Raw genomic sequence first — 13,151 nt, 5'->3', positions numbered from 1 at the left:
AAAAAATTGATTTTTTTATAAATCTAAGTTTAAATTTGTTTATCTTATGCCAAAATACTCTCAAATTCCAAGTTTTAGGCAAATCCATCAGGATAAACCGAGGTGAAAATTTTCGGCCATTTTAAACTTTAACCGGCAGCCATTTTGGAAATTTTCGTTTTTTTGAAAATCTAACGTCAAATTCGTTTTTCTCGTGTCAAAATACCCCTCCATGCCGATTTTCGCGCAAATCCATCGACAAATAACCGGCGTGAATTTTCGGCCATTTTGAACTTTAACCGGCCGCCATTTTGAAACGGTTTGAGATATTGACTTCGGGTTTGCGCGAAAAGTTTTCTTTTTTTATGCTCTTTCGAACGAGCTATCACAAAGGGGGTCTTCCCATTTGAAAATTAAAAGTTGGGGGCCGTTGCCCCCCCAAGGGGGGCCCCCCTGAACATTTGAGGGGGACAAAAAGTACCTCCCTTTGATCTAGGAGTATCCCCCAAGTTTCAAATCTTTACCTCAATTAGGTAAAAAGTTTGAGGGGGTGGAAGGGACTTTTGGATCACCCTGTATGTATAACCAGCAGAACAAAGAAATCAAAAACAGCAAACACTTGCAATAAATACAAAAAATCATTCAACACAACATACACATTCATTCTGAAACATGAAAATTCATCCTCATCAATTAAATATTGTCTACGTGCATTCCCAATGTTCACGGTTGGTTTTTTTAATCCCACTTTGCCTTTTTTTAACACTGACTAAGTATAATTATCCTGTTTATCCTGATTTTTTCTCATTAATCCTGATATTCCAACATGACACTTCTCGATTTATTCCTATTAATTCTGAACCTCTCTCATATAAGACGATTTATCACTGATATTCTCTATTCATCCTGCATTCACCCGATTCATCACGATTAATTCTTCTTAAGGCCAGTTGGACTTCATTTTGCAATTAGGGATTACAGTGTCTGGTTCATCCATACAAACACTTATGTCCATGTATACAGGGATGGTACATGTCTGTTCTTTCTAGACTGGCCATAAATTGTGGTCTCTAATTTCAAAACGTAGTCCAGTTAATCCTCATTTGCACCAAATTTTCCTGATTGATATCTTTCGACTACAAATTATTCCTATATCAGTTCTATTTATTCCAAAATATTATAATTTAACTCAGATCATCCCATTACATCAAGATTTGTCCATAAGTAGTTCTTGTAGCCATCCAACAGTTGTACTGGGATTAGATTCCATCACCTTTAAAACACTGGCACAGTGCCTTTACCATTCGACTACAAACTGATAATGATGGATAGACGGTCCAAAAGCCCATCCGTCAAAATGCGTCAGAATGTGGCTTTTAGTTTTATGAGAGCATTAGAACATCATTTAAACTGAGGGAAAGCCATCGTGACATCCATTTGCAGTTCCAATCTTAAGATATCCAATGAAAAATAATGATGAAAAAACAATTAAACATAGAATGAAATTAGTAATAAAAACATAGATAGCTTCCTACGATCAATTCATCATTAAAGTAAAGACATATACAAGGTATCCCAGACAATCTATGCCAGGCTTTTTTCTTCCTTATTGTGAGTAGTACCGAGTCAACGGCTGTAAGGTCAAAGGGGGAATAAACTCTAAAGAATTCGATTTTCACCATCTCGAAGCTCCTTTCACCCACCTTAGAACAAAAAAGGGGATCCTATCGCTGGAAGTCAGGGTTCCTGTTTGATTCCTACAATTTCAAAAGAATTTCATTTAAAAACATTGATCTAAATCCAAACAAAAAAATTAAAAATCGGCCCAATGGTCTAGAGAGAGGGAAAAATAGTGGAAAAAATTGGGATACGGGGTTTTATTGTTTGAAGTTGTTCATTTGGGTGTAAAGAATGCTCACAAAAAAGCCCCCGTGAATCCGAGTTGTGCTGAACCCAGGAGAGGACGGAAAGGGTAAAATTGGAGTATTTTCCGGTAATTTTTGACTTTTGCACTTTAAATGTTGGCATGGGCACAAAAAAAGGTGCATTCGACTTGACCTATCGTTAAATGCCCAACAATGAGTAAACCTTTGACTTCGGACCACCTTCCCCCCCTCTCCTCCCTTACCTCCAAATTACGTTATTTTTTACCCCCAAATTAGGATTTTCAGGTGTTCCCATCTGTGGCGGTGTTAATATTGGTTTCAATACAGCAATCGTCATATTTACTTTAAAAATTTTAAAATTTGCAACAAAAAGAGCTCTGAATTCTCTTAGCCTTATTTGCAGTACCGCCCCACCACCCCAAAATACCCTTGCCACCTCCCTGACTACCCTCCCACTTTTCCTCAATTAGGTCACATGGTTGGTCTGCACAAGTTTAAATTCTTTGACGAGTCACAAGCAAAAACTCTTCAGGTTCTTGAAGTAGAGTGTCTACTGAGTCATTTAAGCCAAAAAGAAAAAAATCCTGTCGAGCTCCTGGAAAATAAAGTCGATTTAAAGGTATTTTTGGGCAAAAATAGCCAAATTACCCATACTATGCCCATGTATAATGCCCGTCAAATCATTTAACAAAATTTTTCTTCCCGGATATAATGCCCATGTTTTTTAAACATGCATATTTTAAGCCTCCGAATACTTAAACTACCAACTTTAACCATATGGTGAATTTTGGGGGCCTAAAATGAGCCCTCATAGCCAAAAATTGTGTACATTTTCGAAAACTTCGGATTTTCATTGGGTTTTTTTTTTTTTTTTATCGTTGTTTTTTCTACAGTCGTCAATGAGTAATTCTGAAGGGCATTTCCGATTACATAATTGACATTTTGACTGCTCAGGTGAAGGGAGAGGGGGGCATCAGGCTTTGCTTTGCCTTTCTCACAGTTTCTGAAAACGCTTGAAAATTCCCTATTACATTGGAAGTCCAAAATATCCCTTTTTAATTCATTGATTGCTGCTTCTGATATTATGAAATATGCAGCAGGAGTTACTGCCCACCCCCCTCCTCCTCCCTACGAGATGCATGTAAACCTTGATCTTACTGCGCACGCTACCGGATCCTTGCTTTTTGCGTGATGGCAGTCCGTTCTGTAGTAGATCCGGCCATTTGTAGCATTGACTTGCAGCATAAACATGTCCATTTATATGTAATGCTAAAGACCGCCACATGTTTTATTGCAAATGCCCGGGTCTACTACAGACTGGACTGCCATCACGCAAAAAGCAAGGATCCGGTAGCGTGCGCAGTAAGATCAAGGTTTACATGCATCTCGTAGGGAGGAGGAGGGGGGTGGGCAGTAACTCCTGCTGCATATTTCATAATATCAGAAGCAGCAATCAATGAATTAAAAAGGGATATTTTGGACTTCCAATGTAATAGGGAATTTTCAAGCGTTTTTAGAAACTGTGAGAAAGGCAAAGCAAAGCCTGATGCCCCCCTCTCCCTTCACCTGAGCAGTCAAAATGTCAATTATGTAATCGGAAATGCCCTTCAGAATTACTCATTGACGACTGTAGAAAAAACAACGATAAAAAAAAAAAAAATCCCCATGAAAATCCGAAGTTTTCGAAAATGTACACAATTTTTGGTTATGAGGGCTCATTTTAGGCCCCCAAAATTCACCATGTGGTTAAAGTTGGTAGTTTAAGTATTCGGAGGCTTAAAATATGCATGTTTAAAAAACTTGGGCATTATATCCGGGAAGAAAAATTTTGTTAAATGATATGACGGGCATTATACATGGGCATAGTATGGGTAATTTGGCTATTTTTGCCCAAAAATACCTTTAGATCGACTTAATTTTCCAGGAGCTCGACAGAATTTTTTTCTTTTTGGCTTAAATGACTCAGTAGACACTCTACTTCAAGAACCTGAAGAGTTTTTGCTTATGACTCGTCAAAAAATTTAAACTTGTTCAGACCAACCATGGTCATTTTTCGGTATTGAATGGCCGACAACAAAACGGCCAAATCGGCCTAAACACGGAATCATACAATTTTCTCAAGGATAAAAGAGGGTCTCATCAGACACTCAAAACTGGTCTCATTTTTTGCCTAGCCCCCAGGGAATAGAGGGAGAGAGGGGCGGTCAAAGTCAAAACCTTTAAAGTAGCATAACTTCTCAACGGTACTTCAGAGAAAGATGATCTTGGCGTCGAAATTTCTAAAAAAAATGAGAGCTATCAGAATATACAGGGTGGCCCTGACCAACCGTACCAGGCCTTTTTCCGGTTCATTCGGGTCGTGCAAAGTCCAAGTGCGCGGGGATAATAAGGAAATCGACCCCAAGGAATCCGAATTTCATGGTTCCAGAGCCCCCCTGGCGCCCCTTGGGAGATAAAAGGGGGGTCCATACTTCAAAATTCAGGGTTAATGTCAAAATTTTGAAATTATTTCATCGGAATCAGAACGTACCGAAATTTTTAGCCTAAATCGACACCAAGAAATCCAAAATCGGCCCATCCGTGTCCAAAATACCGACCCCTAAAGGTGAGGGACAGAGCCCCCTTTCAAAAAAATTCAAGTTCGTTAAATTGACGAGGAGACTCGAAAAAAATTTGTATTCATGGGTAATCGACCCCAAGGAATCCAAATTTGAGGGTCCCGTTGTCCTTAAAGACTTTTCTGATGGGGCACAGGGGTAACCTCCAAACCGGTTTTTAAAAGTTCAGAGTCCCATTGTGCCCCGTCAGAAAAGTCTTTGAGGACAACGGGACCCTCAAATTTGGATTCCTTGAGGTCGATTACCCATGAATACAAATTTTTTTCGAGTCTCCTCGTCAATTTTACGAACTTGAATTTTTTTGAAAGGGGGCTCTGTCCCCCACCTTTAGGGGTCGGTATTTTGGACACGGATGGGCCGATTTTGGATTTCTTGGTGTCGATTTAGGTTAAAAATTTCGGTACGTTCTGATTCCGATGAAATAATTTCAAAATTTTGACATTAACCCTGACTTTTGAAGTACGGACCCCCCTTTTACCTCCCAAGGGGCGCCGGGGGGCTCTGGAACCATGAAATTCGGATTCCTTGAGGTCGATTTTCTAATCATCCCCGCGTACTTGGACTTCGCACGACCCAAGTTAACCGAAAAAAGGCCTGGTACGGTAGGTCTGGGCCACCCCGTTAGTATGAAATGTATAATATTTAAAAATTTTATCTACTTTCGGGGGAATTATACAAGGCCCCCCTTTCGTAAATTTTCGTTTTTCGAGATTTTTGGTCGTTCGGTTCTCACAGAATTTAACAAAAACAATCCTAAATAAAGGTAGAACGTTTAAGGTTTAAAACGAGCCAAAAATCATTGTGGAGAAACGATTAGGAGCGGAGTGATGAGTCTTCAAAGTTGACGCAGTGAGTAACTTGTATGTTCCGAGTCTCAAGGTCACCTGCAACCCCTGGATTGCTCGCAAGTGGCGAGTTTTTGTATTTTTATTCTTCTGTAAATCGTTCTCAAAACGAATCATTCAATGAAGACGGGATATTCGGAATTTGTGAATTATACAGGGTGTTCGTAAAGTCCCCTCCCCCCCCTCTAACTTTTGACCTAATTGAGGTAGAGATTTGAAACTTGGAGGGTGTTCCTAGATCAAAGGGAGCTACTTTTTGACCCCCCCAAAATTTTGGGGGGCCCGATTTTGGGGGGGTTACGGACCCTAACTTTTAATTTTCAAATGAGAAGACCCCCTTTGTGATACCTCGTTCGAAAGAGCATAAAAAAAGAAAATTTTTCGCGCAAACCGGAAGTCATTATCTCAAACCGTTTCAAAATGGCGGCCGGTCAAAGTTCCAAATGGCCGAAAATTGGCACCTCTGCTATTTGCACATGGATTTGCTTGAAACTCGGTATCTGGGGGTATTTTGGCACGAGAAAAACGAATTTAACGTTAGATTTTCAAAAAAAACCCTAATTTTTCAAAATGGCGACCCGTTTAGGCTCAAAAAGGCCGAAAATTTGACAAACTCGATTTTTTTGCCAATGGATTCACCTGAAATTCGGTATCTGGGGGTATTTTGACCCGAGAATAACGAATTCAACGTTAGATTTTTAAACAAACCCTAATTTTTCAAAATAGCCGCCGATTAAAGTTCAAAATGGTCAACAATTGGCAACCTCGACTTTTTGCCGATAGATTCGCCTGAAACTCGGTGAAATAACGTTGAATTCGGTTGTTTCCCACCCAGATACCCTCCAACACCGATTTTGAGGCGAATCTATCGGCAAAAAGTCGAGGTTGCCAATTGTTGACCATTTTGAACTTTAATCGGCGGCCATTTTGAAAAATTAGGGTTTGTTTAAAAATCTAACGTTGAAATCGTTATTCTCGGGTCAAAATACCCCCAGATACCGAATTTCAGGTGAATCCATTGGCAAAAAAATCGAGTTTGTCAAATTTTCGGCCTTTTTGAGCCTAAACGGGTCGCCATTTTGAAAAATTAGGGTTTTTTTGAAAATCTAACGTTAAATTCGTTTTTCTCGCGCCAAAATACCCCCAGATATCGAGTTTCAAGCAAATCCATGTGCAAATAGCAGAGGTGCCAATTTTCGGCCATTTGGAACTTTGACCGGCCGCCATTTTGAAACGGTTTGAGATAATGACTTCCGGTTTGCGCGAAAAATTTTCTTTTTTTATGCTCTTTCGAACGAGGTATCACAAAGGGGGTCTTCTCATTTGAAAATTAAAAGTTAGGGTCCGTAACCCCCCCAAAATCGGGCCCCCCAAAATTTTGGGGGGGTCAAAAAGTAGCTCCCTTTGATCTAGGAACACCCTCCAAGTTTCAAATCTCTACCTCAATTAAGTCAAAAGTTAGAGGGGGGGGAGGGGACTTTACGAACACCCTGTACAGGAGGAATGAGAGGGGACTCAGGGTATCGACCGCCATGTCCATCATATCTCTTAAAAATTTGCTGTGATGAAGATTCTGCTCTCAAACATTCGGAAAAAACCATGGATTCTAAGTTCAAAAATACTTATGATCAATACATAACTGAACCAGTTGTTTCACCCATAGATGCAAAATATACAGGGCTATTCAAAAGTTACGCACCACTTGCCATAACTTTAGTTCTAATTATGATATCGATTTGCGGTTTGTGGCGTCTTTCCTCATATCGAGGGGGAATCTTTTTGAGGTACTTTCCAGTTCTTCAGCCCCCCAGGGGGAGGGGGGCGGGGGGCAACTAAAAAATTTCAAATGGCAACCCCCATCATGTGATACATCGTTAGCATGAAAAAAGAAAATTTTTGGCGCAAACCGGAAGTCGATCTGACCCCCCTATCAAAAGTTAGGGGGGTCCAAAGGTCATTTAGGGGGTCCGAACCTTCATTTTTTAGAGTAGCTTCGGTGGTTCTTGGACATACCGTTTCTCTTTTCAAACAGTTCTCAAATACTCCAAGTCTGATACAGAAGTCTTCATGTTGCTCCCGGGCCACCACAGCCCCCTGGAAGGGGGGGGGGGGGTTGGGCCTGTTACAATGAAACGTTGCGTTAAAATGCGAAAAGTCACAGAAGAGCTTCAAACTTAGCATCAAGTCCGAGTGAAACTTTTTGCCAATGTTAACGCAAACGTAGCCTGCGACTTAAAAGTGAGTTTTCAAAACTCTTAACCCCCTGCCCCCCTCATTTTTGGTTGCAAAGCGGGTAAAAACCGGGAAATTCGCTACAAATAATGCCCGAAACTAATGTCCAACTTGAGAAGGACCCTTGACATGTGGCAATCAGTCGGAGCATTGAAATACAGGGACTGCCGACCCCTTAAAGTAGGGAAACATCCAAAACACCCCCACTGCCCCCCTCATTTTTCGTTGCGAAGCGGGTAAAACCGGGAAAATCTCCAGAAATGATGCCCGAAACCACTGTAGAACTTGACGAGGACCCTTGCAACGTCGCAACCAGTCGGAGGACTGCAATACAGGGACTGCCACTCAATTTAAGTTCGTGTCAAGCGGACCCTTGAAACGTTGCGACCAGTCGGAGAACTGCAATACAGGGACTGCCGCCCACTTTAAGGACGGAAACATCCACAAAACCTCCGCTGTCCCCCTCATTTTTCGTTGCGGAGCTGGTAAGAACCTGGAAATTCGCCTGACATTATGCCCGAAACTGCTGACGAATTTCAAGCGGACCCGTGAAACGTTGCGACCAGTCGGAGAACTGCAATAAAGGGACTGCCGCCCACTTTAAGGACGGAAACATCCATAAAACCCCCGCTGTCCCCCACATTTTTCGTTGCGGAGCTGAAGAACCTGTAGTGGGGCCGATAAGTGGAAAATATCATAACAATCGTGCACTTCTGGAAGAAAGCATGAAAATTTCAGGGATTCATCTCTACCCTATAGACATTCGATTTAGACATAGACCCCAAAAATCTGAGCCCCCTGGAGGGGCAGGGGGGCCCCCAAATTTTGAATTTTGAATAACTACTGAACGGCTAATGCTAGCGTAATTTTTCTTTAACAGGACGATGGGAAATTTTATTAGGAACAAATATGAGTCTTATGAATTTTTCTGTGGGATCGATATTTAAGGCTCCAGACGGGAAAAACCATCGGGGGACGGGGAGCCGGCCGTTCTGATGCAGATCCGCGCGCTACGGCGCTACGCTGCCTGCCCGGGACGCGCGCCGCGGCGCAGTACGGTGTTACCGACGACACAGCCGCTTGTATTGGTTTAATCTCAACGATGCGTGGTTTTAAAAATATTATGAATTTACCGAAATGCCTAAATACCTTAAAATAGGGCTTAACTTTTGCAGGTAATATAGGTATGCAAGCAAAGCGCACGGCAACAGAAGGAGAATGGGGTTAAGTGCTGGAGTTCTGGACTGTTTTGTTGTATGGGTTTGTCAAGTTTTATTAAAGCATCCGAAATAACTGTATCAGACATCAGTTGAACGGAATAAAATCTGACGAACAGTTGTCTCGCGAAGGGGGGGGGGGGGCTAAAAATCACAAATCTTAATTGTAGACCACGATGACCTGAAAAATGATTTTAAAGTGTTTTTGTTCTTTTTCTCGGTGCTGCGCCACCAGAATGGTATCTAAATATGCTTACATACCCTAACGTTCCTGGGAGACGGCTTCCAGCCAGACTTTGAAGACAGGGAACCTAATTTTGTAAAAAATGAGCATACATAAAAACATGCTTATTCTCCTCTCTTTAAGGAACATTTTGGTACATCATTGCTACGTTTAGGCATTTTTTTAAGAGGACCAAAACCACCTTCAAAACTTGCTCCAAAAAAACGTCAAAAGAATCTTGAGAAAGCTTGATACGGATAAAAGACCCCCATAAAACCTTTGTTGGACTGTTTCTTGTACAGTACAAAGAATATTATTAAGTAATAATTAGCCGCCAATATCCGCTAATCTGTAAAGACGGTCCATTTGAGTGATAGGAAGTCGCGCCTACTGGGAACCTATCCTGCTCTTATGTCATGTCTCACGTAAGATTTGTAAAAAATTACATTTGTTTAAGATATTAGAGCGACATAACAAGTTTTAATACGATTTTGACCCACTTTTTCATAACTATTGGAAATGGCGGATCCTTGATAACTTATTTTTAACTTATTTTTCATGTTACTTTCGGCGAATGGGACCATGAGCTGCTTATGTAAGCAAGAATTTCGAAAAAGTTGATGCAAAGGCATTACTTGAGGAGTGTGGAGAGGGTGGGGGGGGGGGGGGCTTCACAGTCCCTTCGCCACTAAGGTTACCAGATTTCCCTCACTTTCCTCTAATATCATTTTTCGTTCATGTTAAATGGTTTCTCGCAATTGCATAGGTACTGATACATACGGAACATTCCGACAATGTTCTTTTCTCCTTTTTTCCCTCCAACCAGTCAATAGAAGTTTTTATTTTCATGAGCTCCCCCGCACTCTTTCAGTTATTCAACAAATATGCATTTTTCAAAAAATAGAAAAAATATATTAAATGAATTAAAAAAAGAAGATATCTGAATACTATCGCTTCTTTTTATCGAGTCACCCTTGAAGATATTATTGGTATTTACCACGAGACATAAAAAATAGAATGAGTAGTACAAAAAATCCATGTATGTTATCTTTTATTTTGTTCTTTGGAGTTTGGAGTGGAGTTGGTAACATTTGTATTGAAAAAAATATTAATATGGGAGGAAATTTATTTATCATGCAGGTTCTGATCCTTTAAAGAACCTCTGAGAAGGACCAGTACCTCCGGAAGAAATTCATTACATTTTTTTTTTTTCAACCCGCAAATCTCGTACTGATTTTTTATTTGTATGGAGCTCACGGAAGAGTTATAGGTAAGTAAGATGGAGACAATTGTCAAGAAACGGGACTTGCAAAGTATGCAATGCACAAAACGTACACCTCAAACTTTATCGTAAAGTATAGCACTGATCGAATTAGCTTTAGAGATTATCAAAAGGTCAATTTCTGGTCAAAATATCAGCAAATCAGTCAAAATCAATAATCAGTAATCAGTTGCAAAATTACCGAGATTACGGGATATCGTATGATGCGCGATTTAATTGATGACATAAGAGTAGGATAGGTTCCCAGTAGGCGCGACTTCCTATCACTCAAATGGACCGTCTTTACAGATTAGCGGATATTGGCGGCTAATTATTACTTAATAATATTCTTTGTACTGTACAAGAAACAGTCCAACAAAGGTTTTATGGGGGTCTTTTATCCGTATCAAGCTTTCTCAAGATTCTTTTGACGTTTTTTTGGAGCAAGTTTTGAAGGTGGTTTTGGTCCTCTTAAAAAAATGCCTAAACGTAGCAATGATGTACCAAAATGTTCCTTAAAGAGAGGAGAATAAGCATGTTTTTATGTATGCTCATTTTTTACAAAATTAGGTTCCCTGTCTTCAAAGTCTGGCTGGAAGCCGTCTCCCAGGAACTTTAGGGTATGTAAGCATATTTAGATACCATTCTGGTGGCGCAGCACCGAGAAAAAGAACAAAAACACTTTAAAATCATTTTTCAGGTCATCGTGGTCTACAATTAAGATTTGTGATTTTTAGCCCCCCCCCCCCCCCCTTCGCGAGACAACTGTTCGTCAGATTTTATTCCGTTCAACTGATGTCTGATACAGTTATTTCGGATGCTTTAATAAAACTTGACAAACCCATACAACAAAACAGTCCAGAACTCCAGCACTTAACCCCATTCTCCTTCTGTTGCCGTGCGCTTTGCTTGCATACCTATATTACCTGCAAAAGTTAAGCCCTATTTTAAGGTATTTAGGCATTTCGGTAAATTCATAATATTTTTAAAACCACGCATCGTTGAGATTAAACCAATACAAGCGGCTGTGTCGTCGGTAACACCGTACTGCGCCGCGGCGCGCGTCCCGGGCAGGCAGCGTAGCGCCGTAGCGCGCGGATCTGCATCAGAACGGCCGGCTCCCCGTCCCCCGATGGTTTTTCCCGTCTGGAGCCTTAAATATCGATCCCACAGAAAAATTCATAAGACTCATATTTGTTCCTAATAAAATTTCCCATCGTCCTGTTAAAGAAAAATTACGCTAGCATTAGCCGTTCAGTAGTTATTCAAAATTCAAAATTTGGGGGCCCCCCTGCCCCTCCAGGGGGCTCAGATTTTTGGGGTCTATGTCTAAATCGAATGTCTATAGGGTAGAGATGAATCCCTGAAATTTTCATGCTTTCTTCCAGAAGTGCACGATTGTTACGCTTATCGGCCCCACTACTGGAAATTCGCCTGACATTATGCCCGAAACTACTGACGAATCTGAAGCGGACCCGTGAAACGTTGCGACCAGTCGGAGAACTGCAATACAGGGACTGCCGCCCACTTTAAGGACGAAAACATCCATGAAACCCCCGCTGTCCCCCTCATTTTTCGTCGCGGAGCTCGTAAATACCGGGAAATTCGCCAAAAATGTTGCCCGAAACTACTGACGAATTTGACGAGGACCCTTGAAACCTTGCGACCTGTCGGAGCATTAAAATACACGGTTTTTACCCGCTCCTCGACGAAAAATGAGGGGGACAGCGGAGGTTTTGTGGATGTTTCCGTCCTTAAAGTGGGCGGCAGTCCCTGTATTGCAGTTCTCCGACTGGTCGCAACGTTTCAAGGGTCCGCTTGACACGAACTTAAATTGAGTGGCAGTCCCTGTATTGCAGTCCTCCGACTGGTTGCGACGTTGCAAGGGTCCTCGTCAAGTTCTACAGTGGTTTCGGGCATCATTTCTGGAGATTTTCCCGGTTTTACCCGCTTCGCAACGAAAAATGAGGGGGGCAGTGGGGGTGTTTTGGATGTTTCCCTACTTTAAGGGGTCGGCAGTCCCTGTATTTCAATGCTCCGACTGATTGCCACATGTCAAGGGTCCTTCTCAAGTTGGACATTAGTTTCGGGCATTATTTGTAGCGAATTTCCCGGTTTTTACCCGCTTTGCAACCAAAAATGAGGGGGGCAGGGGGTTAAGAGTTTTGAAAACTCACTTTTAAGTCGCAGGCTACGTTTGCGTTAACATTGGCAAAAAGTTTCACTCGGACTTGATGCTAAGTTTGAAGCTCTTCTGTGACTTTTCGCATTTTAACGCAACGTTTCATTGTAACAGGCCCAACCCCCCCCCCCCCTTCCAGGGGGCTGTGGTGGCCCGGGGGCAACATGAAGACTTCTGTATCAGACTTGGAGTATTTGAGAACTGTTTGAAAAGAGAAACGGTATGTCCAAGAACCACCGAAGCTACTCTAAAAAATGAAGGTTCGGACCCCCTAAATGACCTTTGGACCCCCCTAACTTTTCATAGGGGGGTCAGATCGACTTCCGGTTTGCGCCAAAAATTTTCTTTTTTCATGCTAACGATGTATCACATGATGGGGGTTGCCATTTGAAATTTTTTAGTTGCCCCCCGCCCCCCTCCCCCTGGGGGGCTGAAGAACTGGAAAGTACCTCAAAAAGATTCCCCCTCGATATGAGGAAAGACGCCACAAACCGCAAATCGATATCATAATTAGAACTAAAGTTATGGCAAGTGGTGCGTAACTTTTGAATAACTCTGTAGGAGTAAGTATCCTCAACTTTAAAGTTTTATAATTGAGCTAAGCTACAGTGTTTGGCGGATCTTACTTTTTAAAGTCAAATAGTTCCTCGTAGAAGCAGACGGTCTGTGCTTTAAAACAAGCCCCAGTTATTGTTGAGTGAGCAATTC

At 41.6% G+C, this 13,151-nt stretch overlaps 1 protein-coding gene across 4 annotated transcripts in view; it reads right to left on the bottom strand.

Annotated features, from left to right (window-relative positions):
* Nup214 (nuclear pore complex protein Nup214) overlaps positions 1-13,151 on the bottom strand; it is a 208,611-nt gene that overhangs the window by 45,018 nt on the left and 150,442 nt on the right. The window lies entirely within an intron of this gene.

The sequence above is a fragment of the Bemisia tabaci genome, chromosome 2, assembly GCF_918797505.1.
Source record: "Bemisia tabaci chromosome 2, PGI_BMITA_v3".
In the NCBI taxonomy this organism is placed as follows: domain Eukaryota; kingdom Metazoa; phylum Arthropoda; class Insecta; order Hemiptera; family Aleyrodidae; genus Bemisia; species Bemisia tabaci.
Note: the sequence above shows the minus strand (reverse complement) of the source record. Positions and strands in the feature narration are given on the sequence as shown.